At 41.2% G+C, this 25,941-nt stretch overlaps 1 protein-coding gene across 2 annotated transcripts in view; it reads right to left on the minus strand.

The window, feature by feature from the left end:
• The window catches only part of CRACR2A (calcium release activated channel regulator 2A), a 131,814-nt gene that overhangs the window by 82,776 nt on the left and 23,097 nt on the right, over positions 1-25,941 (minus strand). For both annotated transcript variants that reach the window (XM_077169715.1, XM_077169716.1), the window contains one exon: positions 15,965-16,041. The gene's annotated coding sequence lies outside the window, so the exon portion shown is untranslated. The remainder of the gene's footprint in view (positions 1-15,964; positions 16,042-25,941) is intronic.

Raw genomic sequence — 25,941 nt, forward strand, 5'->3', positions numbered from 1 at the left:
GAAAAAGCAAATCACAGAACTTATGGAAGTGAAGGACAAAGTAGAAAAGATAGAAAAAACAATGGATACCTACAATGATAGATTTAAAGAGACAGAAGATAGAATTAGTGATTTGGAGGATGGAACATCTGAATTCCAAAAAGAAACAGAAACTATCGGGAAAAGAATGGAAAAATTTGAACAGGGTATCAGGGAACTCAAGGACAATATGAACCGCACAAATATACGTGTTGTGGGTGTCCCAGAAGGAGAAGAGAAGGGAAAAGGAGGAGAAAAACTAATGGAAGAAATTTTCACTGAAAATTTCCCAACTCTTATGAAAGACCTAAAATTACAGATCCAAGAAGTACAGCGCACCCCAAAGAGATTAGACCCAAATAGGCGTTCTCCAAGACACTTACTAGTTAGAATGTCAGAGGTCAAAGAGAAAGAGAGGATCTTGAAAGCAGCAAGAGAAAACAATCCATCACATACAAGGGAAACCCAATAAGACTATGTGTAGATTTCTCAGCAGAAACCATGGAGGCTAGAAGACAGTGGGATGATATATTTAAACTACTAAAAGAGAAAAACTGCCAGCCAAGACTCCTATATCCAGCAAAATTGTCCTTCAAAAATGAGGGAGAAATTAAAACATTCTCAGACAAAAAGTCACTGAGAGAATTTGTGACCAAGAGACCAGCTCTGCAAGAAATACTAAAGGGAGCACTAGAGTCAGATACAAAAAGACAGAAGAGAGAGGTATGGAGAAGAGTGTAGAAAGAAGGAAAGTCAGATATGATATATATAATACAAAAGGCAAAATGGCAGAGGAAAATATTATCCAAACAGTAATAACACTAAATGTTAATGGACTGAATTCCCCAATCAAAAGACATAGATTGGCAGAATGGATTAAAAAACAGGATGCTTCTATATGCTGTCTACAGGAAACACATCTTAGAACCAAAGATAAACATAGGTTGAAAGTGAAAGGTTGGGAAAAGATATTTCATGCAAATAACAACCAGAAAAGAGCAGGAGTGGCTATACTAATATCCAACAAGTTAGACTTCAAATGTAAAACAGTTAAAAGAGACAAAGAAGGACACTATATACTAATAAAAGGAACAATTAAACAAGAAGACATAACAATCATAAATATTTATGCACCGAACCAGAATGCCCCAAAATACGTGAGGAATACACTGCAAACACTGAAAAGGGAAATAGACACAAATACCATAATAGTTGGAGACTTCAATTCCCCACTCTCATCAATGGACAGAACATCTAGACAGAGGATCAATAAAGAAATAGAGAATCTGAATATTACTATAAAGGAGCTAGACTTAACAGACATTTATAGGACATTACATCCCACAACAGCAGGATACACCTTTTTCTCAAGTGCTCATGGATCATTCTCAAAGATAGACTATATGCTGGGTCACAAAGCAAGTCTTAACAAATTTAAAAAGATTGAAATCATACACAACACTTTCTCGGATCATAAAGGAATGAAGTTGGAAATCAATAATAGGTGGAATGCCAGAAAATTCACAAATACGTGGAGGCTCAACAACACACTCTTAAACAACGAGTGGGTCAAAGAAGAAATTGCAAGAGAAATTAGTAAATACCTCGAGGCAAATGAAAATGAAAACACAACATATCAAAACTTATGGGATGCAGCAAAGGCAGTGCTAAGAGGGAAATTTATTGCCCTAAATGCCTATATCAGAAAAGAAGAAAAGGCAAAAATGCAGGAATTAACTGTTCAATTGGAAGAACTGGAGAAAGAACAGCAAACTAATCCCAAAGCAAGCAAAAGGAAAGAAATAACAAAGATCAGAGCAGAAATAAATGAAATTGAAAATATGAAAACAGTAGAGAAAATCAATAAGACCAGAAGTTGGTTCTATGAGAAAATCAATAAGATTGATGGGCCCCTATCAAGATTGACAAAAAGAAGAAGAGAGAGGATGCAAATAAATAAGATCAGAAATGGAAGAGGAGACATAACTACTGACCTCACAGAAATAAAGGAGGTAATAACAGGATACTATGAACAACTTTACGCTAATAAATACAACAATTTAGATGAAATGAACGGGTTCCTGGAAAGACATGAACAACCAACTTTGACTCAAAGACATAGATGACCTCAACAAACCAATCACAAGTAAAGAAATTGAATTAGTCATTCAAAAGCTTCCTAAAAAGAAAAGTCCAGGACCAGATGGGTTCACATGTGAATTCTATCAAACGTTCCAGAAAGAATTAGTACCAATTCTCCTCAAACTCTTCAAAAAAATCGAAGTGGAGGGAAAACTGCCTAATTCATTCTATGAAGCCAACATCACCCTCATACCAAAACCAGGCAAAGATATTACAAAAAAAGAAAACTACAGACCAATCTCTCTAATGAATACAGATGCAAAAATCCTCAATAAAATTCTAGCAAATCGTATCCAACAACACATTAAAAGAATTATACATCATGACCAAGTAGGATTCATCCCAGGTATGCAAGGATGGTTCAACATAAGAAAATCAATTAATGTAATACACCATATCAACAAATCAAAGCAGAAAAATCACATGATCATCTCAATTGATGCAGAGAAGGCATTCGACAAGATTCAACATCCTTTCCTGTTGAAAACACTTCAAAGGATAGGAATACAAGGGAACTTCCTTAAAATGATAGAGGGAATATATGAAAAACCCACAGCTAATATCATCCTCAATGGGGAAAAATTGAAAACTTTCCCCCTAAGATCAGGAACAAGACAAGGATGTCCACTATCACCACTATTATTCAACATTGTGTTGGAGGTTCTAGCCAGAGCAATTAGACAAGAAAAAGAAATACAAGGCATCAAAATTGGAAAGGAAGAAGTAAAACTATCACTGTTTGCAGACGATATGATACTATACGTCGAAAACCCGGAAAAATCCACAACAAAACTACTAGAGCTAATAAATGAGTACAGCAAAGTAGCAGGTTACAAGATCAACATTCAAAAATCTGTAGCATTTCTATACACTAGCAATGAACAAGCGGAGGGGGAAATCAAGAAACGAATTCCATTTACAATTGCAACTAAAAGAATAAAATACCTAGGAATAAATTTAACTAAAGAGACAAAAAACCTATATAAAGAAAACTACAAAAAACTGCTAAAAGAAATCACAGAAGACCTAAATAGATGGAAGGGCATACCGTGTTCATGGATTGGAAGACTAAATATAGTTAAGATGTCAATCCTACCTAAATTGATTTACAGATTCAATGCAATACCAATCAAAATCCCAACAACTTATTTTTCAGAAATAGAAAAACCAATAAGCAAATTTATCTGGAAGGGCAGGGTGCCCCAAATTGCTAAAAACATCTTGAGGAAAAAAAACGAAGCTGGAGGTCTCGCGCTGCCTGACTTTAAGGCATATTATGAAGCCACAGTGGTCAAAACAGCATGGTATTGGCATAAAGATAGATATATCGACCAATGGAATCGAATAGAGTGCTCAGATATAGACCCTCTCATCTATGGACATTTGATCTTTGATAAGGCAGTCAAGCCAACTCACCTGGGACAGAGCAGTCTCTTCAATAAATGGGTGCCTAGAGAACTGGATATCCATATGCAAAAGAATGAAAGAAGACCCATCTCTCACACCCTATACAAAAGTTAACTCAAAATGGATCAAAGATCTAAACATTAGGTCTAAGACCATAAAACAGTTAGAGGAAAATGTTGGGAGATATCTTATGGATCTTACAACTGGAGGCGGTTTTATGGACCTTAAACCTAAAGCAAGAGCACTGAAGAAGGAAATAAATAAATGGGAACTCCTCAAAATTAAACACTTTTGTGCATCAAAGAACTTCATCAAGAAAGTAGAAAGACAGCCTTCACAATGGGAGACAATATTTGGAAATGATATATCAGATAAAGGTCTAGTATCCAGAATTTATAAAGAGATTGTTCATCTCAACAACAAAAAGACAGCCAACCCAATTACAAAATGGGAAAAAGACTTGAACAGACACCTCTCAGAAGAGGAAATACGGATGGCCAAGAGGCACATGAAGAGATGCTCAATGTCCCTCGCCATTAGAGAAATGCAAATCAAAACCACAATAAGATATCATCTCACACCCACCAGAATGGCCATTATCAACAAAACAGAAAATGACAAGTGCTGGAGAGGATGCGGAGAAAGAGGCACACTTATCCACTGTTGGTGGGAATGTCAAATGGTGCAACCACTGTGGAAGGCAGTTTGGCGGTTCCTCAAAAAGCTGAATATAGAATTGCCATACGACCCAGCAATACCATTGCTGGGAATATACTCAAAGGACTTAAGGGCAAAGACACAAACGGACATTTGCACACCAATGTTTATAGCAGCATTATTTACAATTGCAAAGAGATGGAAACAGCCGAAATCTCCATCAACAGAAGAGTGGCTAAACAAACTGTGGTATATACATACGATGGAATACTATGCAGCTTTAAGACAGGATAAACTTATGAAGCATGTAATAACATGGATGGACCTAGAGAACATTATGCTGAGTGAGTCTAGCCAAAAACTAAAGGACAAATACTGTATGGTTCCACTGATGTGAACAGACATTCGAGAATAAATTTGGAATATGTCCTTGATAACAGAGTCCAGCAGGAGGTAGAAACAGGGTAAGATAATGGCCAATTGGAGTTGAAGGGATACAGACGGTGTAACAGGACTAGATACAAAAACTCAAAAATGGACAGCACAATAATACCTAATTGTAAAGTAATCATGTTAAAACACTGAATGAAGCTGCATCTGAGCTATAGGTTTTTGTTTTGTTTTGTTTTGTTTTGTTTTGATTTTACTATTATTACTTTTATTTTTTTCTCTATATTAACATTCTATATCTTTTTCGGTTATGTTGCTAGTTCTTCTAAACCAATGCATATGTACTAAGAAATGATGATCATGCATCTATGTGATGATGCTAAGAATTAATGATTGCATATGTAGAATGTTATGATCCCTAAATGTTGGGTTAATTTCTTTTTTTCCGTTAATTAAAAAAAAAAAAAAAAGAGAAGGGATAATTGGAGCCGAAGGGATACAGATTGTACAACGGGACTGGATATAAAAACTCAGAAATGGACAGCACAATACTACCCAATTGTAATGCAATTATGTTAAAACACTGAATGAAGCTGCATGTGAGGTATAGGTTTTTTGTTTTTGTTTTTGTTTTTGTTTTTGTTTTTTCTTTCTATTATTGTTTTAATTCTTATTCTGATGTCTTTTTATTTCTTTTTCTAAATTGATGCAAATGTACTAAGAAATGATGAATATGCAACTATGTGATGTTATTAAGAATTACTGATTGTACATGTAGATTGGAATGATATCTAATTGTTTTGTTAATTCTTTTTTTAATTAATAAAAAAAAGTTCACTCAAGAAAAAATAGATAACATGAATAGCAATTAAAGAAATTCCATTGATAGTTAGAAACATTACTACAGAAAACAGTAGGCCCAGGTGGCTATACTGATGAATTATACAAAATATTTAAAGAAGAAATACCAATTATATACACAATCTTACAGAAAAATGAAGAGAAGTATCTCCTAGCATATTCCATGATGCCAACATTATCCCAATTCCAAAACTGAACAAAGACATTACAAGAAAAGAAAACTAGAGACCAATATCCCTCACAAACATAGCAGCAAAAATTCTTCACAAAATTTAGTAAATCAAATCCAACAATATATATATAAAGGACGATACATCCTGACCAAGCAGAGTTTATCCCAGGAATGTAAGGAATGACTTCTCATTTAAAAAATCAATGTAATACACCATATTAATAAATTTAGAAAGACAAACCTTATAATAATCTCAATAGATGAAGAAAAAGCATTTGACAAAATCCAACATTCACTCCTGATAAAAATGTTCAGCAAACTAGGAATAGAATGAGAAATGTGTGCAACTGAAAAAGGACATCTACAAAAAACCAGCAGTTAGCCTCATACCTAACAATGGAAAAACAAATACTTTCTCCCTCTAGTCAAGAAAAAAGACAAGGATGTTCTCTCTAACCACCTCATTTCAACACTGCGTTGGAGTTTCCAACCAATGAGGCAAGAAAAAGAAATAGAAGCCATCCAAATCGGAAAGGAAGTGAAATGATCTTTATTCCCAGAAAACAGGACAGTCAATGTAAAAAATCTGATAGAATTCATAAAAAGCTACTAGAACTAAGCGAGTTTATCAAGGTTGCAGGATACATGCTCTCTCCATAAAACTCAACTGTATTTTCTATACAAACAAAAAACAATTGAAAGTGAAATAAAATGTCACTTAAAATAGCTTCCAAAATATGAAATACTTGCAGATATATCTAACAAAAGATATACAATATCTGTGCACTGAAAACCACATAATATTAGTACGAGAAATTAAAGAAGACTTAGACAAATGAAGAGATAAACTATGTTCATGGATTGGAAGACTCAATATTATTAAGACGCTATTTCTCCCCCAATTCCTCTATAGGTTCACCTCAATATCAATCAAAATCCCAACAGGTTTTTTTTACGTAAAAATTGACAAACTTATCTAAAAATCAGATGGAAATGCAAAAGACCTAGAATAGCAGTAAAAACTTTGAAACAGAAGATCAAAATTGGAGGACTAACACTACCTGATTTCAAGTTTGAAATTTAATTATTTTAAGATTATTTCAAGATTAAATTAAATTATTATAGCTTGATAAAGCTATAATAATAATCAAGAAAATGTGGTATTGACACAAAGACAAAAAAGTAGGTAAGTGGAACAGAACATAGAACAGAGACTCCAGAGAAGACCCATTCATATATAAACAGCTAATTTTTTACAAGGATGCAAAAGCAATTCAATGGTATTTGAACAACAGGAGTCCACTTGCTAAAAATGAAGCAAAAAAATAATTTCAATCCATACCTTGCACTATACACAAAAATTAATTAAAAATTAATCACAGACCTAAATATAAACCATAAAACTATAAAACTTCTAAAAGAAAATATCTTTGTAACCTTAGCTTAGGCAAAGATGTTTTAAGTGTAACAGTAACAGTATAAACCATTTTTTAAAAAACCCTGATAAACTGGACTTTTCAAAATTTAAAACTTTTGCTCCAAAAGACACTGTTTATAAGAATGAAAAGCTAGCCACTGACTGAGAATAATTGCCTGATAGAGGATTTTAATGTAAACTATATGTGAAGAACACTCAAAACTCACTAGTAAGAAATCAAACAACTCAATTTTCAAAACGGGCAAAAGATTTTAAAAGACATGTCCCCAAATAAGATACATGGATGTCAAATAGCTACATGAAAAGATACTCAACATCATCAGTCATCCCAGAAATGAAAATTAAAACCGCAATTAGATACCACTATGCATTTATTCGAGTGGCTAAAATTAAGAAGTCTGACATACGAAGTCTTGGTGAGGATGTGAAGCAACTAGAACTTTCATACACTGCTGGTGGGAATGTAAAATGGTACAAACTTTTTTTGGAAACACTGGCAGTTTCTTAAAGAGTCAAATATAATTTCTACCATATAATCCAGTAATCCCATTACTAAATATTCACCCAAGAAAAATAAAAACACATGTCCATACAAAGACTTGTACATGAATGTTCACAGCAGCTTTGTTTGTAATAGCTGAAAACTGGAAACAACCCAAAGTCCATCAACAGATGAATAGATAACAAATTGTGTATACACATACAATGGAATTACTACTTTGCAATAAAAAAAATGAACAAAATGGATGAATCTCAAAATAATCAATCTGACTAAAAGAATACAGACAAAAGGGGTACATACTGTATGATTCAGTTTACATAAAATCCTAATCTGTAGTGACATAAAGCAGATGGGAAAGAGTATGAAGACATGAGCAGGAGAGGAACCTTTTGGGTGCAGTGGATATGTTCACTGTTCTGAATAAAACTTATTAAATTGTACACTTGAAATATGTGCAGTTTATTGTATGTCAACTACACCTCAACAAAGTTATACTTTCCATATCTCCCTAGGCCTTGCAAATCCAGCCCTGGCTCATTCCCAGGAACCTGATTTTCCTCTTCAAAGTATTCTGGCCAGGAAGAAATGGCTGGAAATTAAGCAATTTCCATGTGAAAACCATCAGATCTTCATTGCAGCACTAAAACAAATAAACCCTAAAAACAAAGAAGCAGCGCTTAGCCCCTCCTGAAGACAATTCACCTATAAGTTCAGCCTTTCTCTTACCCCATTTGCCCTGGCTTAGCCCTCAATCTTTGCAGAGCATCTGCAGGTTCTTAAAGGAAGGATGAAAGACAAAACAACAGAATTGCTTATACTTTCATTTCAAAATCAATCAGAAGCCCCATCACAAGCTCAGCCATCTCACATTTGAATGAAGTCCAGGGATGCCCTAGGCTCAGGACTGGACACAGTTTTTTGTCTGATTTTCCATTAGACAACATACAGTGCATCCATAACAGGGGAATGGCGGGTATATCCCAAAGGTAAAGGGAAATGGCCATCACAAGGGGGAAAAGAGAAAACAGTTTTTCTCTGCCTGTCTCAATGAGAGCTTACAGACCACTTTTCTCCTTCCAGAATTGCTCCATAAAAGCCTTTAAACACAGATGGAAATGTTCCAGCCCTTAACCATTTCTAGGAAGATTTCCCAGACTTACAAAGTATTTCCAGCAGCTTAGTAGAGGCTGCAATCACAAAGTTCATAGATCAAACTTAAATCCTTCTAAGGGTTCCCCTGACTCTGAGTTTGGAGAAAACAGTGAGCAACTGGCACCTACCTCCACACTATGCCCTTTACAAACTTGAAAGCAGATACTAAGTCACCCTCATCTCCCTTGAATCCCTCCTGCACTAGGCAGTTAGGAAATCAATAGCCCCGAAAGCATCTCCAGGATCCCTTCAAATCTCCTTTAATTACCCAAGCTTCCACTGGAGGAATCCTCCACATGCAGCAGTACCCTGAAGTCTCAACAATAAAGTCAAAGAAGTCAAATGAAGACAGTGAGCTTGGTGGGCCCTGTAAAACTGCAGAGGGGGCAGGAAGGTTGCTGAGCAAAGGATTTCAAAGGCAGCTCTAATGTGAAGGGATGTGAATGCTTACCATGGAATGATGTACAGTGGGGTCCCTGGGAACAAGCAAGTTAAGAAAGAATCAAGGCCTCAGATGGGAGGGGTCATGGCAGACCCTGAGGCAAGGATGTGAGTGAAAGCAGTTTATTTGGAAGTATCAGGAAACACCACTGGGGGAGTGGGAAGTGAGACAGATAAGGAAAGGCAGCTGATCAGGGGTGTGTTATTAGTCAGCTCCTGGGTAATCAGCTGTAGGAAACTCTGTAACTTGGTATAGAACATGCCCAGTTATCCAACCCAAGGGGTACAGAAGCTGGGGCATTTTGCACCAACCCCCGGGGGTCATAGGTGGTGGCCCCTGCAGATGTCTTGAGATTCCCCAGAATTCAAGCTAGCCTTGTGTACTGGGGCCCTGGAGAAAGCCCCCAGGCATGAGCACAGATCCCGGCTGCTGGAAATTGCCAGAGCACGTGGAAATGGTCAGGCCCTAGATATGTGCGCAGCAGTGGCAGCATATGCTACGGGGGGGGGGGGGGGATGGGAGACAAGACACTTTGGGCCATCTATATGGCAAAACAGACAAGCTCTAACCGTTCATTTTGTTAGGGAGAGAATGTGGACGGTGGAGAAGGGTGGGGAACAAAACAGAAAAAGGAAGCCCATAGAACTCCATCTCTCTTATTCCTCCTCATGGAAAAGAGGGATCACTCCCTGCTTGAGCTGCAGGAAGGCAATGCAGCAGAGTAGTAAGAGCCACAGTTGCACCACTTCTAGCTGTGTGACCCTGGGCAAGTTATTTAACCTCCCCATGCCTCCCTTTTCCCATCTGACTAAGTTAAAATAAAACACAGAAAGCACTTAGAAACCATGTCTGGCGCATAGTAAGCTATTGGTAAAATTAGCTGTTATGATGATTTTCAAAGACATTTTTCAGGATTATCCTACCTACTTAAAAATTCTGATAGCAAGTTAACTCCTCGGGAGGTGATGAAATCATGAGAGGCATATAAACTTATAAGGACACAAACACCTTGTACTTGGCAGTTTAAAAAGAACTGTCACCTCTGTGATCACAGTCATTCCCATAGGGATCCTGTGAGGTTGCCAGGACTGGCTCTCTTGTTTCTCTTGGATTCATGAAAATCTCACTCTCCAAGAGGTTAAGTGATTTGTCCAAGGTCATGATGCAAGCAGAGCTGTGGCTCAAACTTACCACTCTAGAGAGTAAAGAAGACAGACCCAGGTCATAATGGATCTACATTTGTTTTCTGGGAATCAACAAAGGGAAGTTTTTCAGTTCTTTCTCCCTCCTACAAGAACACTTTCTACGAGTCCTATCCAACTATCACTACCTATATGCTTTCAGGGCCTAATTCAATGAATTTTAGAACAATTTTTTATCACCCCAAAAAGAAACCTGTAACATTTAGCCATTGCCCCACAATCTCTTCCCTAGTCCTTGACAACTACTAATCTATTTTCTGTCTCTATGGATTTGCCTATTTTAGACATTTCATATACGTGAACTCATAGAGTATGTGGTCCTTTGTGACTGACTTTCATTTAGCATAATATTTTCAAGATGCATCCACGTTGCAGCATATATCAGTATTTCATATCTTTATTGCTGAATAATATTTCATTGTAGGAAATGCCAATTTTTATCTATCCATTCATCAGTGGATGAACAATTGGCTGTTTCCAGCTTTTGGCTATTATGCATAATACTGTGTGGACATTAATGTACAGGTTTTGTGTGGGCATGTTTCATTTCTCTTGGGGATATACCTAGGAGTAGAATTGCTGGTTCTTATGTTAACTCTACGTTCAACATTTTGAATAACTGCCAACTCTCTTACTGTCTTTTTTATGCTTTAGGCAGAACACGCTTTGTCTGATTGGTTAGTTTTTCAAGCACCTATGATATGTCGCATTTCTCCCTTGAGGGCAGAGACCCCATCTCAATAATCCTTAGTAGGAATGAAGTTGATATTTGATCATTTAAATGAACAAATGTCTTACCAATTCTCAGCCTGGCATCTAGTATATAACAAGTGTTGTCTTCTTAGTTGACCACTGAGACTGAGGCTGAGAGTAGCAGTGTGATCGGTGAGGTACAGGGAAGTGCTGAGTTGCAGCATCTGCCAATTCCATAATGTAAATACTCCCACTATCGCCAATTTCCAACTACCAACAATTGGGTCTCACTGAAAAAGGAGTGATGAGGCCGGTGTCCTGTGGAGGTGACCTCTGCCTGGCAGTGTTGTGTGCACCAGTGCACTGTAGAACATATTCTTCCATCCCACAGGGCACGGCCCACAATTAAATCCATCTTGACCAAACCTCAGGGTTTCACAGGTAGCCTGCCAGTTATTCAGTCGTGCGTCCCTCCTATATTCCCCATGACCCTGTACCCCTCCTATATTCCCCGTGGCCCTGGGAAGATATCCTTGCCAATGAAGCAGATGTGAGGATGGATCCTTTCCGTAAGAAACAAAGGCACTGAGTGCTATCCCCAGGGCACCTTTCACTACCCCACTTCCTCAAGCTTAAAGTATTTGGCACTGGAACTAAATCAGCCCAGAAATTAGAGACATTCCTGCTCTGTATGAGATTGATTTTTACTTCTTTGACATACAGCCCAGGAGGCTTTGAACAAATAACACACCTCTGGCAGGTGACCTCTTACCAAGAGGATAAGAACACCTGGGCTCCAAGGCCAGGTTGCCTGAGTCCTTCACTCAGCTCTGTGATCACTGCCATGTTTGTTAAGCACTCTCTCCCTTTCCTCTCTGTAAAATGGGGGGGGGGGGGGCCTTAGAAGTATTAACTATTAATATTATTGAAATCAAGTTGGCTTCCTCCACCCAAACTAATAAAAACACACACACAAAAAATATTACATGAAGAGATGCAATCAAGAGGCCCATAAATCTACCATCAACTCCCCCAGTTGGATGGGACTTCACGGTATGTCCTCACCCACCCCAGATCACCCAAAGGGCGGATGCACCCCACTCAGTCCATATCAAGGGGTACATGTCTGGGAGTGCCTTTGAGGTGGGCAAACTTACCACTCTGCCGCCTGCTGTGGCTTATGCAACTGCTCCATCCTGCATCCTTTCTCCTCAAATTAAGTCCAATTTCCTTTCCTAGCCTCAAGGGAGACAGGGAACAGCTGTCTCCTACCTCTGTAACATAACTCTTCTAGGACTATACAACTATTATTAAACATCCCCCCTACACCCATCTCGCTCTACTATCAGACACAGTAAAGGCCTCGATAACGGTTTGAGGTTGCTGTGAGATGGTTGCTGTTCACCCTAATTTCTCTAGTAATTAGTGGTTGTAAGCCACTTTGAAGATAAAAGTCATTTTATAAGAGCTGAGCCCTGTTATGATTAGCTTTCTGTTATTTCCTTGCCGATGCTGATGAGCACATCAAAGCCAAACACAGCCACAGCATGATATCTGGTGGTTAATTAGATATATCTCAAGGCGGCTGGTATATATTAAAGAAAATGCTGTAAAATTTATCAATATTAAAAAAGTGCCCGCTTTCTTCCCATCAGGAACGAGCTCTTTTCAAAGGCTGTCAGTATTGATGCCTGCGAGACAAGCACCCAGGAGGGGACCAAGTGCTTTGGGCCTGGAAGAGAAAGCTGCAGTAACAACACCTGGCTTTGCTCAATTACTGTCGTCAGCATGATTCTGTAAGCTATAAAGGAACACTATCCCCACTTTACAGATGGGGAAGTTGCATTCGTTCATGGCTTTAGAGCAGAGAGATCGCTCTCTGCGGGCACAGCTAAGGTTGGAGACCTACAATCACTATCGAGGCTCTACCCAGCTCAGCGATCTGTGTACCTCCCCCACCTTCTCTGTGTCTTTGCTTCTAACTCGCTGCACCCATGGCTCTCAGAAGGCTGGCCCTGGGGCTCCCTGGTACAGAGGTGTGAAAGCTCAGTTCCCTTCCCCTGGTGGAGGCAATCTCTGAGGTGTAACTTATACTTCAGAATACCTATGCGGGACCAGGCTAGGGCTGGAACTGCACCTGAGATGGTGCTCTGCCGGGCCTCTTCCCCATTGCTTTTCCGGGTCTTTCTGGAGACACTTCCTTAGCAAAACACTTGCATATGGGCCCTCCTTCTCTGGATCTGGTTCTGGGGAACAGGACCCATGACAACTCCTTTGACTTAGAACTACTGAGAACACTTTGCATATGTTTTGTGGAATACATTCTCCCACATTCCCTTGGTTCCAAACCTCCTCTTATAAGTCCCCAGCCCTAGGTATTTATCTCTTTTGCATCATCCTCCATGCCTCCAACTCTGGCTCTTGACTCTCAAAGCCCCACTTTCCCTAGGGATTGTGATGTTCCAACCACTTATAGAGAAACTGATCACTGGGCTCTGCCCAGCCACCAAGAAGGCACTGAACTAGGCAGATGTTGGGGGAGATACAAAGATATTTTTAAAACCATCCCTTTCCTCAGTGAGTGTACTATCTAGCAGAAGGACAAGATACAATAATGGAGGTAGAGGATACGCTAAGAGTATGGTTGTACACGTCAAAAACTACAGGAGCAAAAAAACTCTCAGGGAAGTACCCCAAAGTGAAGTCACTCTCCAATAACTCTCCACATCATACGAACCTGGCTTATTTACTTAATTTTTGAAGCAGAAGCTACTTTCAAGTGTTTAAGAAAACAGAGATCAGTCTTAGCAGAGATAATCCAAAAGAGTGGATAATCCAATAAAGAGGGGCTTACATTTAATTCTGGTTTACTTTTTCAATAGTAGCATCCCCAGAAACAGTTTCACAGAGGTTAAGTAATTTATCCTAGGAAAACAGCTAATTAGTGGCACTTTGGGTTCAATCCTAAATCTCACTGACTGGCTCTCTAAAATCTCATTTTCTTCATTTGTAAAATGGAACTAACGATTCTTACTTTGCAGAATTGTTGTAAGGCTTAAACCAAATAATGTGCGCAGCATTTAAAAACAGCTGGTACATTGGCTGGTACATAGTAGGTGCTTTATTTTCATTATGATCATCATCATCATCATTTCCAGAGGTAGTATTATTGAGCCAAGGGGTGTTTTGTGTGCACATTTCTAAGGGTCTTAATACAAATTACCAAACTGGTTTTCAAAACTTAAACAAAGCTATGATTGCCCTGCTAAAGGGATCTCTCTAGGACGCAGACCAGACTGTGCCTCCTCATTGCTTTCAGGATAAACCTTAAATACGCAGGGCTACCACCACCTAGAGTCACCTTCTCCCACCTGTACCCGATCCTCTTCCCTCCAAATTATTTCCTATTTTCTCAAATCTTGGGTGCCTCAGCACCTTCTAACATGCTGCCTGCTCGCCTGGCATGCTCTTGGACTTTCTCTATGTCTAGCTAAGTCCTAAGATTTTAAAACTCCATTCAAATGGCACTTCTTCCAGAAGTCATCCTTGACTTCAGCCCAGCCTGACTTACTGCTTTTTCTCTGGGCTTCCATCGTCTCCTGGTCTTACCTCTGCTGTAGGAATTATTCAAAACTGAGATTCCCTCCTGTATACTCCCCCATATCACACACGTGTCTGCACATACACACACACACACACACACATATGCATGCACACACATACAAACGGCAGATGTCTCAGGAGAAAGGACCAGACCTCATTCTCTGCACTTAGCAGAATATCTGGCACATCAAAGAACCTAAATAAATAAATCTATGCAAAAGAAAGAAGAAAAGAACAAATGCAAACCCACCCAAGTTTTCCCCTTCAAGCTGAGCTGAAGCAGAAAAGCAAACCAAGAACCTGTTTAACATAAAAGACTCTAAACGGAAATGGGGCAAAGAACCACCCAAAGGGCTAGAATTCAAATGTTTTCTCCCAAATCACAGTCCTTAGAGAATCACTCATTTTAAACAGCATACTATTGTCATGGGTTTTAGTGGCTGGAAGAAAACGAAAGGAGAATAGGGACAACAGTGAATCCAGTCTGCAGGGACAACCCTAATCATCATCTTAGCCAACAGTTTCCAGCCACTTCCCCACTCAGCCGCTGGTATATGGGTTTCCTCTGCATACTCCATCCTGGCTCTGTCCCGAGCCCCTCTGTCAAGAGACCAGGATCCACATGTTGTGATAGAAAGGTTCTGACCACTATCAAAACTCAGAGTCAAGTGCTAACCTCACCACCACATGACGGTGAGGAAGTCGGTCCATTTCTCTGAAAACATGGGGCTGTTTCCCACCTACCTTCCCCCTTGGAGGAGTCCCTACTGAGATGCTGGCTGTGAACAGCAATGCCATACACACATGCACACCTAGTCTCATCGTTGCCATGGGAGACGTCGTAGACGAGGAGGAGAGAGTGGACACGCTCCATGGAGGAATCTCCCAGGAGAAGTGGCCGTGGAGTAGCTGTGCAAAAAAGAGAGGCTGGCGAAGGTTCCAGGCTCTCGTGCCAATGTTTAAAAAGGTGGGAAAAGAGACCAACCCCCTTTTCCAGAGACCCCTCTTAAACCAACTCAAGTGATAGCCACTTATTCCCCATCTGCCCCAAGGAACAGACCCCTGCCATCTAGTGCTTAAGAAATACGGTGCTCAATAAGGCTGGGAAGAAATGGCTGGTCTAATGAACTCTGTTTCTTGGCTCTAAGGGCCAGCTGCAGAGCCTCATGTATATTAAATTCAGCACCAATGATGCTGACACATGTAGGGCCCAACATCAAAGGGCCCTGGGGGATGGATAAAGTGCTTGGTAGCTTGCTTCCCTTCCTTGCCTTCTTTCACTCACCTTGCTCACCTGGCTCACTGGACAGGCAATTCTTCACGTCTGGAGGGTAATTTTGCTACCAGTGACTGGAATCGCACCTAGGAAACACACACATGTGATGAATCGCACCTTATTTTCCACCAGGGATCACAGTGGAAGGGCTTTTTTTGGGGGGGCGGGGGGAGAGGCGAGGTTTGGGGAAAACCTTCCTCCCTGTAAGCCTGTGAAGTGCCAGAAGAAAACAGGCCTAACCCACCCACCTCCCGGTATTGGAGAGGGGGAGGATGGTCGAACAATAGCAGTGGGAAGTTCGTTTAGCAAGCCTGAACCCTTAGACCACACCCAGCCCAGTGGGACAGACTCTTGTGCATGAGAAGGGGCCTCAGGTCTAAGTGGATACCCCTTCCCGGAAGTCTCGGCTCTCAGCAGCATTCTTGAAGCTTTTTGCATCCATTCCCAGATGCTGTCTATTGAAAACAGAGATGCAGAATTATGGCAACAAACACTGATTTACCCTATGAAAGAAATTTATAAGGAAGTTTAAGGGTCTCAAGGAGAACAGGTTGAAAGGGGCTGGAGAAGGAACAGACTTTGGAGAGGAGCTGGGCTTCCTCTCCTGGGGCAGTTTGAGGGTATTAAGACTGTGAACATGAAAAAGAATTTTGCAGAATGTCTTGACCAAATGCTAAGTAGCGTAGTCTGAGAGCATGCCTGAAATTACAGGAGGTAGCAGTAGTGATAGCCAAAGGGATTGGAATTTATATATCATACTTTTTGCTGAGGCCAAAACCTAAACCATAGCTAGAGCTGACAGGCCAGATGTATAACTGCCAGTGAATCTGGCCTCTGTGCAGCTCTGATGCACAACTCATTTGAGGCAAGTGTTCACGAGGTGCTTCCTATCTGAGGGACGCAATACAGCACTCAGAGTTCATCTATTCATTCAGTGAATATTTACTGAACACCTTCTATGGACAGGCACTGTTTTAGGTGCCAAAGAGGCAACCATGGGTAAGAACAGCAAGGCTTCTGTCCTCATGGAGCTTATGTGCCAAAAGGGAGAGACAAACAATAAATACATAGGCCCAGGAAGTGCTTTCAGGTAGTGAGAAGTGCTGGAAGAAGATAACCCCTGTCTCAGCCGCCTCTTGGTACCCCTCCTGGCACTGCTTCTGCGGATGCTGGGTGTAGCCACAGTGGAGAGGTGCCACCCTCTAGTGGCTTTCTGGGAAGCAGGCTTCAACAAAGCCACACAGTGGGGGAACAGGAGACGAATGTCGTTCAGTCCTGCCCCCAGCTGTTAACGCCTGGGAAGCTAAGGTCATCTATACTTAGAGAAAAACATAAACAAACTATTTAAGGCTAGACACAAAATGCTATTAGTGTTATTTCTGGATGGTAATCTTAGAGAAGATTTTTATTTTCTTCTGAATTCTCTAATACTTTTGTTATTAGAATGTATTACTTTTGCAGTAAGAGGAAAATGTTTAATGAGAAGATTGGCCTAGCTCAATCAAATAAATAAGAAATACAGTTGGACAGGTAGGCAGGGACCAGGGTGATAAATGACATGCTACCATGCCACTTTGTGGTTTACAAAGCAATTTCACAAAAATATCTCATTCAACCCTCACAGGATTTTCTCCAGATTACAAAGAAAATAAACCTTAGTGCAGGAAGTGTCTGGACCCTCAGGTCTCTGACTTCCATTATTCCCCCCTGGCTGCCTGCCAGGCCAGGCACACTTACCTTTACAGACGAAGCCTTCCGAAAGCCACCAAGTGCCCCAAGTCCCAACTCTGCTCTCCCCAACTTGCCCACTCCTACAGAGCCCAAGCTAATTCATTCATACCTGCATTTGTTGAACTAGTCTTTACCGAGCCCCTCCTGGCTCCCAGGCATTGGGTTAGGTGTTCAAGAGTTAGCAGAGAATGGAACAAGCCTCCCAGTGGAGGAAACAGGCTTTTACAAGAAGTGAATATATGATAAAAATTGTGGTGACAGCAATGAAAGAAAAGGAAAGTGTATTATGTGTGTGATGAACATTGGAAGGAGGTGATTTGACTGAGAACCAGACCTTCATTCAGTATTGAGCAACGCATTGATAGTGAGAGCCCCAGGGAAGTCTGGCAGGTACTCTAGGTGAAGGCTAGATCATAAGAGAACGGCTAGACACTCATAGAGCATTTATTCTGGAGGAGAGAAAGCACACAGAGCCAAGTGTAAAGTTCATTAAGAACATCACACAAATTTACAATAAAGAAGCAGCTCCCTTAAGCCCTCCATGGAACCAGGAGGAATTTACAGATATCACAGACGGCACAAGTCAGCCCATGACTGTTACTGGGAAGATCCCAGAAAGCTGGAAATGGGAAAGGGCCCACCCATATGGAAAATATGAAGCTAGCCATGTGAGACAGCTATCTCCAGTATCTGAATGAATGGGACAGACATTTCACACCATGGAAGGTTAGAGGTGGGCGAGGACTGGAGGGGGCTGCAATGATCAGGAAAGACTTTGGTAGAAGAGGCAGGACTTAAAGTGGGCCTCAGAAAGTGAGGGGGACTTGGATGTTCCTCAAGGTAATCCCATTTGGGAAGAGCACAATACCCAGGAAATCTGCAGCACAGTCTGTGAGCCCTTTCTCTACCTGGCTTAGGACTTGTGCAAGGGGGCCTGGGATACCACCATCAAGCTGTAGGTTCCTAAGTCTCTCTCTAACTATGCTCTGCAGAGACCACAGTGCTACTGGCCAGCCACAGCCATCATAATGAATGAGCTCAGCACTGGGCAAGCTGGCAAATGCTGAAAACACATGGCAAAAGTTCACCTGCACACTGATTTCTATTGCAATAGATCCATAAGTGAAGCTCAAAACATCCAGCTGCTGGAATCCACTGAGGACAGAAAATTCAAGCCAGACTATGTTCTCGGTTGCTATTTGTAATTTTAGGCACCACTACTGCTGTCTGAGCTCTGGTGAACGCCCCAGACATGCCATCAACTGCAGTAACCATTCAATGATGGCAGCAAGCTTTTCTACAGTGCTTTAAAGGCTACAAAAATGGCTGAAGTCTAGGCATAACACTTATGACTTAATATTTTATTTGTGACATATGTACGTTATTATATAGCTTTCAAAGATGGCACTACCTTATTTATAAGAAGGATGTTGCTGTAGTTATGGATACTGAATGACAGCTGATTAAGGGCTGGGGATACTGATGTCTCGCATATACCCCTCCATGCAACACTCAATCATCCTCAATGACACCTCCAAAGCATTCTGACATGGCAGCATGGCCTTTGAGTACATAAAGCAAGTCTTGTGCTGAGACTCAGGGAATCTGTGTTCACTTCTCTGGTGGCTCTGGATGAATCTCGTAGTGTTTTAAGACTTTTAGGCTTTGGCTTTGAACAGCCATGGGTTCAAGTCCCAGGTCTGCCACTTTCCACCCATCAGCAAGTTATCTAACTTCTCTGAGCACACACCCTCCTCTATTAAACATGGATAATAATAATAGTACCACCATGTATGGACTGAATGTGTGTGAAGATTTGGCAATAAAAATACTAAAATAATAATAATAATAGTACCTCCCTCAAAAAGTGGTAAGGATTATAAGAGGCAGAGAGGATGAGGTGTTCGGCAAAGGGCCTGGCCCACAGCCAATGCTCACAAGGTGTTAATTACTTTTATTGTTACTGCTGCCGTTGTCATTGTTGTCACTGTGTCTCGGCTCCTTCTGGCTCCGAAAGGGGCCCCCCAGTCAGACTTTCTTCATATCCCCAAAGCAATGATTTGCTTGTTTAACATAGTATTTTACTTAGGGTTAGATGCTTTTCATCAGAAGCCAAAACTTTGCAGACATTTTTCTTGATCTTGTAATGAAATTCCTTCAGAGATATCAATTCTAGAAACAGCTTCTGCTAGGCCTACATACCCATCTAAATAACAAACATCCCACCACATTCAAATAAAAACCTCAGATGGTAAATGAGCTTGTTTCCCTTCTATCTGCTCCTACAGTTTTGTTGCTATCCATATCAATGAATTCCCTACATTTTTGTGCCCAAAATGGAAGGTATTTAATATACCACCAGCCTCTCATGCTTCCCACATACGGCTAGCAGGGATCCTGATGCTATGTTAACATTTCCTCCTGCTTTTGCTCCCCTGAAACGCTGGCTCGCGTATGTTCTGTTTTGCTTTCAACTCAAACCCGGCCAAATAAATTCCCTTTCTGACCTGACCCCAGCCTTCCAGCGCTGAGGATTTTTGGAAAAAAGCCTGTGTAATTTCCACTTTCAACTCCAGCTCAAGAGCCTCTTGAATTTTAATCTAAGCAAAGAGCACTGCAGAGCCAAAACTGACTTCTCAGAAAAGAAAATCTTACCCATTCCCCTTGGGTGAAATGCCAATACTGATTGTGATCAGAAAGGATTAAAAAAAAAAAAAAAAGATTTACCAGAATCAACTGTGTCATTCTAAAGCAAGACAAAGGCCCTCAGTCATATAACAGGGGTAGAGTCGCCTTTGAACTCAATGCCACGCAGGACACATTTAATCACCACTCTGTGGCTCAACCACTTGTGGAATCATGACCGGTTTTGGGTCCCTCTCCTCAGCGGCCAGTGGAGCAAGTGGCTGGCCAGCAGTTACTATGTGCTCAAGAACTGCACACAGAGTTTCAAATAAGAAGCTAACCCCAGGACAGCACATTTCCTACTTTAAATAATTAAGTGCTGAATTCCAAAGCCAAACATATTCACTTATTTGGTCTATTCAGCCAACATTTACAGAATGCCACTTAGAGCCAGATGCTAGGTTAGGTGTCAGAGACAAAAAGAGAGTGACACATTGTCCTGGCCCTCAAAGAGCTTATAATCTAACGGAGATGGATGCATATGACAAAGTACAAGTAAGGCAGAAAGGAGAAAAGGTAATAAGAAAAGAAGTGCATGTGTGTCCTGAGAAAAGATTGGAAGGAAATATCCCACAGTGTTAAAAGTGGTTATCTCTGCTTAGTGGGCTAAAGGATTCATCACTGGTTCCAGGAACCTAACATACTTGAGGCAGTTACATGCACCAGGCACAATGCTAGGCGCATAACAGCATTGTCCTAACTGATCCTACCCTCCCTATAACCTGTGGGATATTGTCAGCCCTCATTCACACACAAGTCTCAGAAAGATTAAGTAATCTGCCTAAGGTCACGCAACCAGTAATCAGAAATGTGGGATAGTCTGAAGACAGTGTGGAAGATGGAGTAAACAGAGAGCAGAAAAAAGGAGACTAGACCGGTGAGAGGCTGTGGGGGCCCAGGCTAGCACCACAAAGAGAATGGAAGAGAGGAAAACAGCTGAGAGTGTGGAAGCAGTCCTGATGACTCGGGGCTGACTTGCTCCTTAGATACTTCGTCAAGTGTGTTTATTCTTTCTGATGTCAAAATCAGGAAAGACAGCACCAGCAGAGACTCACTCTTTGCTTAGACTAGCTCCCCACTAGCCAACACAGGACAAGCGGGAAGAGCTCCTAACAAAGCTGTGGAGCAATCCCTCCCATTCTCCTACCCACTGAATTTTTATAAAAGCTCCTAGACCTGGTCGCTTTCATGAAAACGCTGATAACACTGGCCTGATCACAAATGTGAATCAACTTTCCCAGCCCAGATAAAAAAAGAATTGGGAGTCAGAAGAGGTCTCTCCCGGCATCTCAGTCACTGACTACAGGGGTAATCTTGAGCAACTTCCTTTCCTTCTTTGGGCCTCAGTTTCCTCGATTGCAAACAAGATGACATGCCCAGGCTAGGGCTACTATCATATGGTCCTGTGGGCTTGCTCATCCTTCTCAGCACTTATGCCCTCTGCAATTAAATAACTACTTGTTTAAGTAGTTGCTGCATTTCCCCTGCTGTACTGCAAACTCTCCGAGGCCAGGGATTCTGTCTTCTTCCCAGCCATATTCCCAGAGCATAACCAGAGGGCCTGGCTCGAAGTAGCACACGATGTGTGTTGAATGGACAGACGGCTGGTCTCTTGGCTGGACCCGTGTGAGGGGAGCAGCCAGCCCTAAGCCACCTCACTGTGGCAGGGCTTCTCTATCGGTGCTGTTCTCCGGAGTCCACTGTTTCCCCCTAGGTCCAGGTGGTCAGTTACTGTAAGATTCATCCACTTTTTCACCCACCTTAGGTTTCTTGCAAATAGGATGTGGTCAATGGTAGAGATTTAGAAAATGTCTGTACTATGAAAAATGTTTCACCTGTTCTCTGCCATCGGACACAGCAAGATTAAGTGCTACAGTGAGATTTACCAAAACCATCCCTGCTCACTAACCTTGGCCCCACATCTCACTATGAGATGCCAGGCCCTTCTCCCTTAAAATCCCTAATAGGCAGGAATGGGTCCTAGAGGACAGAGGATACCCTGAATGACTTCTGCCAGGACTTTCTATCCAAGAGGTTCCAAAGCTACTCCTTCTATTGACCTGTGCCCAGCATTCTCCAGCATCTCCCTCAATTAAAAAGTAGCCACTGACCTCCTGGATCATGTGATGGTGTCCAAGGAAAGAGGAGACCTCCTTCCTTTAAAGATGTTTGTTTCCAGAAAATAAAATGAAAGCATTCCAATGCCTTCATTTCATTGTTTGTTTCTAGGACAATGGGTAACATTGAATCCCCATCACAGCTGGCAGTCAAGACTAAGAATAACCATTGGTCAGCTGCTCCCCTCTGCTTCCTCTTCTTCCCTCTCCATCCAATCCTGGTCCTCCCATCGCAACCCCACTGCAACCCCTAGGGGTTTACTGGTGTGCAGCATTTAATTGCTTCTCATCCACCCTTAAGGCAACATTATGGTCAGGGTGACCTCTCTGCTCCCACACTATTGGTCCTTTCAGAATTAGCTGTTCAAAGCAACGCCTGAGGAATGCACGTGCAAGATCCAGTGATATGATTAGTGAGTTCTTGTACAAGCTCTCCAACTCCCTCTCAGTTCTTGCTGAGCCAGTTGGAAAAGTCAGAGACGGCTCTGCTTTCACAGGCATTGTTAATGAAAGTACCCCTTAATGAAAGTTTCCCTTGCTTAAGTTTACAGAAAGTAGGGCACGGATCTGTGTTTCATCACACAGTGCCCTGCAGGATGCCTGCACCAGATAACTGGCTGGTTGTTGGCCAAGTGCAGGTGGTACTACAGGTGCTTCCAGGTTGGCTGCTCTCATTCTAACATGCTAGTCTGAGGATGAGATACAAAGGTCCTCTGGAGAAGCTCCTCAGAAGAAGAAATGTGACTTAGTTTAGGATCTGCAGAAGGCATTAACCTCCAAGACATTGGCAGACTCCACCCAATAAAGTCAGAGCTTCTGGGATGGGGAAACAAATGGCTTTGCTCACACAGCCACAGCTGTAAAATGGGATCACTGGTGTGGGGAGTGGGGGAGAGCATAATGAATAAAGAGTGACTATTACATGATTCAGCAACAGAATACAAGTGTTCAGACATGCAACCTTAGGCCAGACAGGGGTCCCTAAAGCATCATCATGCCACCTCCCTAGGCACCGTCAGCCACCCTCCTAGGAAAAGTCAGGGAGGGATGGGATATAAGGGTCCTCAATGGTTCCCACTGCCTGTGGAATCAAGTGCAAACTCACTTCCCTGGCTTCTTGGGATTTCTGTAATCTAAGGAGGTGAGGAGAGAACTATGACAGGGCAGAATGGATGGGAAGGCATCTTTCTTAAGAAAAGGAATGGCCTATGCCCAAGAATTCCTTTGATGGAATCTCTACAGAATTAGTTCTCACTCCTCTTGGAAAGTCACGCTCTATTCTAGTTAGTCTTGCCTCCTAAATTATTACCACCATACCTTCCTGCTTTTACTCATTTTACTTCCATGTCTGAAAAATTCCCATATTTCTTCCATCTCACCAAATCTTATCCACTCTTTTAGCAGTGCATTAGTGTCCTGGCGCTGCAGTAACAAATTACTACAAACGTGGTGGCTTAAAACAACAGGGACTCTGGAGGCCACGCGTCCAAAATCAAGGTGTCACCAGAGACTCACACCCTCCAAAGGCTCTAAAGGAGAATCCTTCCTTGCCTCTTCCAGCTTCTTGTGGCCCCAAGTATTCCTTGGCTCATGGCTGCATCCCTCAATCTCTGCCTCCTCCCTGTGCGTCTTTTCTAAGGACAACTGTCATTGGATTTAGGGCTCACACAGATCATTTAGGAAGATCTCATCTTGAGATCTGTAACTAAGATGCTTTTGACAGGTCATGTTCATAGGTTCTAGAGGTTAGGACATAGATATATCTGTTATAGGGACCACATTCAACTCACTATGGGCAATGATTATCAACTCTCAGATGGAATCATCTGGGGAGATTTTCAAACACTGTAGATGCCCCAGCCTCATTTCAGGGATTTGGTTTCAAATGATTGTGAGTGGGGCCAAGGCATGAGTATTTTTTCTCTCAAGTTCCCCAGGGTCTTAAGTGCAGCCATGGGTGGGAACCACTGCTTTAACTTTTGAGGGTCCATGGTATTTCATCCAAGAAGATACTATGGGTGAGGCAAACTTTCAACGAATGATTTCTTTTCTAGGATTTTTACAATGTAATCACAAATCAGACTTCATCTATAAGCTTTTAAATTTGCACCAAGAATGTCAGAAACCTTAGAGAGCATATAATTCAGCTATCCTCCATGCTATCCAACCAAGACCCCATTTTGGTAACATCCTCTTTACAATCCTGAAATGAAATTCATATATAAACTAACTGACCCTGATACATAATTTTGCCCTAATTGTAATATAAAGGAGGAAAAAAAGCAATTTATAATTAAATAATCTACATTTCATATGTACAAGGTGTGACTACATTAAACATACAATGAACTAATCAATGCTTATAGTTACTTATAATGGATAAGTTTAGATTTAAGGGAAGATGAGTAGGAGGGCCTCCATATAAAAAAAATACAAGGGAATAAGAGCAAAGGTGTGCTGGTTTGAAAGGAAGTATGCCCCCTAAGAAAGCCATGTTTTAATATAAATCCCATTTCGTAAAGGTAGAATAATCTCTATTCAATACTGTATGTTTGAAACTGTAATGAGATCATCTCCCTGGCTGATGTGATTTAGTTAAGAATGGTTGTTAAACTGGATTAGGGGATGACATGTCTCCACCCATCTGAGTGGGTCTTGATTAGTTTCTGAAGTCCTATAAAAGAGGAAACATTTTGGAGAATGAGAGATTCAGAGAGAGCAGAGAATGCTGCAGCACCATGAAGCAGAGAGTCCACCAGCCAGCAACCTTTGGAGATGAAGAAGGAAAACGCCTCCCGGGGAGCTTCATGAAACAGGAAGCCAGGAGACAAAGTTAGCAGATGACGCCGTATTCGCCATGTGCCCTTCCAGCTGAGAGAGAAACCCTGACTGTGTTCACCATGTGCCTTCTCACTCGAGAGAGAGAGACCCTGAACTTCATTGGCCTTCTTGAACCAAGGTATCTTTCCCTGGATGCCTTTGATTGGACATTTCTATAGACTTGTTTTAATTGGGACATTTTCTCGGCCTTAGAACTGTAAACTAGCAACTCATTAAATTCCGCTTTTTAAAAGCCATTACGTTTCTGGTATATTGCATTCCAGCAGCTAGCAAACTAGAACAAAAGGGATGCACATGGACACCAGAATTAAAAAAAAAAAGCCAGGATAAGAAATAACAAACATACTTGTCTGTTTGCATATGACAACAGGAAGAAGGAAACGGCCCTAACTGAGGTAGGGACCACATGCCAAATTAAATTACAAATATGAAAGATGAGAAACAAGGAAGATATTATTCCTGCAAATGAGCTAGGCCTTGTATATGCATAGTGTCCTAGTAGTTTATTGTACTGTAACATGGGATAGTATAGTGAAAATGTATCATGGAAAACATATTTCTGATCTGAAGGACTTACCCACAGAGTTGAAACATACATTTAGTCTTTCACAT

The sequence above is a fragment of the Tamandua tetradactyla genome, chromosome 7 (assembly GCF_023851605.1).
Source record: "Tamandua tetradactyla isolate mTamTet1 chromosome 7, mTamTet1.pri, whole genome shotgun sequence".
Taxonomy (NCBI): domain Eukaryota; kingdom Metazoa; phylum Chordata; class Mammalia; order Pilosa; family Myrmecophagidae; genus Tamandua; species Tamandua tetradactyla.